At 36.4% G+C, this 3,306-nt stretch overlaps 1 protein-coding gene across 1 annotated transcript in view; it reads left to right on the top strand.

Annotated features, from left to right (window-relative positions):
- Positions 1 to 3,306, top strand: part of LOC107714429 (myelin basic protein-like) — a 30,204-nt gene that overhangs the window by 24,879 nt on the left and 2,019 nt on the right. The gene's annotated exons all lie outside the window — the stretch shown is intronic.

Below are 3,306 nucleotides of genomic sequence, written 5' to 3' on the forward strand. Positions count from 1 at the left end.
CTGAATGGATTCGAAAACTGTACAACTCAACTGTTTAACTCTAGGGGAGTTGGAAAATGAGCCTATTTTCAAAAATAGTGGAGTGTTCCTTTAAAAATAAATTTAAATGCATTTACAAGGCAGGAATAAAGACTTCTGCTGAAGCAAAAGTTTGAGAAGGCAGTAAAAAGAAAATATATGACTATGCAAAAGAATAAACTGAATTTAATTATTTACATTGTTTCACACAGAGCTCAAAAGGAAAACATATAAGTTTAGTCATTTTAAAATTTGGATATATTAAAGCTTATCTATATGTAACTATTTAATTTAAATGCAAAGCTTAAAATTGCCACTTCATATAATAATTATATGAATTAATTATACTAATTATAAACAATTATAATTAATATAACAAATATAATAAATAAGTAGCCACACAATTTGGGTTATTTTGTCTCTAAAATTCTAACTGCTTTAATTTGGAGCTAGAGATATAGGGGAGTGGCTTCATTGCATCAGATATATGTCAGTTTGCTCACAGCTGATTGGTCCAGTTTGGGTTTGCGATCTCTAACCCAGAATAAAACCTGCTCCGGAGCAGGGTAGCTGTGTAGCGTTAGTTACCATGGTGACGAAACCCGCTCAAAACCAACCCATCTTATTGAGCACGAAAACTCAGATTTTGCTCAAACTAAACGCGAGCTTACCTGGGTAAAACCCGAAACTGGCTTCGTGCCACAGGATACAATCTGGATCAAGCTGACTATGAGTGATCGAGTCAGACAGAGACCAATATGAGTGTAAATGCCATTCACCATTTATGTGGAGTGTTTTTCAGAACTGCATTCAAAATGTTTATATAAAATATAATGTTTGCACTGTTGCCTCAAAGCAAGAAGGTCTCTGGTTTGAGTCCCAGCTGAGCCAGTAGGCCTTATTCTGACCATGTTGGCAAAGGTTACTTTCAGGTGCTCTGATTTTCCCCACAATCCAAATTGTCTGTAGATGTGTGTATGTGAGCCCTATGATGGACTGGGGGGGTGTCCCCCACCTGTGGCCCGAGTCGCTGGAATAGGCTTCGGCATTCAGTGACCCTACAGAGGATAAGCATTTTGGAGCATGGATGGATACAAAGGCATGTTCACACCAATGTCTATTAATGCATCTGTTCAGACCAACATGAGCATCGGTCAATGCGACAGTGCGATGGAAAAGAGATTTAAAAACGAACTGTGAAGAAAACTGGCCAACCAGTAGGTTTCATGTGTTTGGCCATATGCCCAGAGCCACTGCTGTTAAAAACATACAGTACATATAACCATGACTCATGGACAGACTGTGGTAAGAGATAGTGAATAGCAGAGGAAAAATCTGGGACCAGTTATCTTGTCCCTGTTGCTGTGTCCAAAATAGGATACTGTATAGTAGGTACTACATTTGGTTTGAAACTTGCGAATGTTAAACTTGTCAGTATTCAGTATAGTATGAATAAGTGCAGTATGAATGAAATTTGGATGTACTCCATCTGCCTTGCTGTCATTTTCATGTGATCTATAGCTTCACTGCCATTCACAAATACTCTCCCGTGGGCTCATGCGATAGTATAGTGTCCATCAGTTGCACACTTCTGAAGTAATCTGGGTACTTTTTACCTACCGTTTTACTTCGCGGGGTTGGTGTTTGGTGTCGTTTGTGAATACAGAACAGTGAATACAAAAATCTCTGACTTTCTTTCTCCTCCGTGACAAGCAGGTGTCAAAAATAAAAAGTTATGTAGCAGTTTTCCCCCCCAGAGTAACCAGGGTGTTTCTGCTTTTCTGAAAGTACCATCTACTGTCAAAAAGTGAATCTACATGTTCATTCAGCTCTTCTGCTGATTTTTTATGCATTGGTCTGAACAGAAAAATTGCATGCAAAAGTCTCTGTTTTTGAGCCAAACACTTGTGTTGGTTTGAACAGGCCTTAAGATGTTCTTTATAATATAGTACAAAATTACTTGGCTTAAACATGTATATTATATTTCTGTCTTGGTTGATATTCTGTCCATTAAAATAAACCTACCATAAAAATGACAGACCCTTCATTTCTTTGTAAGTGGGCAAACTTACAAAATCAGCAGGGGATCAAATAAATATTTTTCCCACTGTAAGACTGACCTGAGAAACGTTTTCCCTGCAAACAGTTCAGCAGTTAATATGTGTGTCCTGTATTCCTGACCACTAAACCAGTAATAGCCAATCATTCATGACTTGACCATCCTTGAGTCAGTTCTTTTTTTTCAGTGAATAGGCTGAACAGTTGCAAAGCCATCTGAATCAGTTCGCACTCATTCGAACCGCTTTTTCACCGAATCATCTAAACTGGTTTTATATTGTTAAGAATTCTTCATAATTCTTCATTCTTCACACACATTACCCGTGCTTTTCCGGATAAGGTATGTGGGTCATTTTTCAATTTTGGTAAACGAGAGGCAGGTTTTGTAAAAATGCTTGTTCTTTTTTATTTTTCCTTAGATAAAATTACCTTTTTACATTTAAAATACCTGTTTACATTTAGTAAACTTTTCTATATTCAGTAAAGGTTTAGGACATTTTGATTTGAATTCCTTTTAATCAAATACCTGTTACTTATGTTACTTACCACTATTTCCCCCCAGTGGAGACAGTAACCCCACAGACAAATTAGCACAAATCCAGATGTTAAATAAAATCAATAGGCCTATTTGCAACATCATTTTTATTTGTGCTAAAAATGTTGCTGCAATTACATCTTTTTTTACCTTTTTGATCTATGGTGGGAACATGCAGATTTTGTTACACATTAAACCTCTTAAACTCAAAATATGTATTTTAAAACAACATTGTCACTATTATTAATGCACAAATAGTTTTCACCCACAGAATACAAATATGCAAACATTTGATGATTTATTGGTATTTAAAGATTATTTCAAGTAGGGGCTTGCCACCATAAATGAAGAATGACCCATTTGGCTTCGGGCACATCCGTATTTCCAAGATTTATAGTGTCACTTCTCGTCCAACTTCCTTCGGGATCAAATGCGGCAAATCAATAGAGAATGGTAGAATTTTCATTTTAAGATTGTTCTGGGAACCAAAAATTGTTAGCTGGGTTATCCATAAAAAAACCTACTGTTTTCTTTTAAACATATTGGTGGTAGGCTAATTTGTTTTATGTGGATAAATAGGCTACATTCGTTATTTATTCATTTTAGCATGGTGTATAAGTGGAGCGTAACAGCTGCTTAATGACAAATTTGAAAGTTCAGTCTGACTGACACTAGGAGATAAAATGTGTAGCCTA

Source organism: Sinocyclocheilus rhinocerous, unplaced genomic scaffold, assembly GCF_001515625.1.
Source record: "Sinocyclocheilus rhinocerous isolate Xijiao unplaced genomic scaffold, SAMN03320098_v1.1 scaffold839, whole genome shotgun sequence".
NCBI lineage: Eukaryota > Metazoa > Chordata > Actinopteri > Cypriniformes > Cyprinidae > Sinocyclocheilus > Sinocyclocheilus rhinocerous.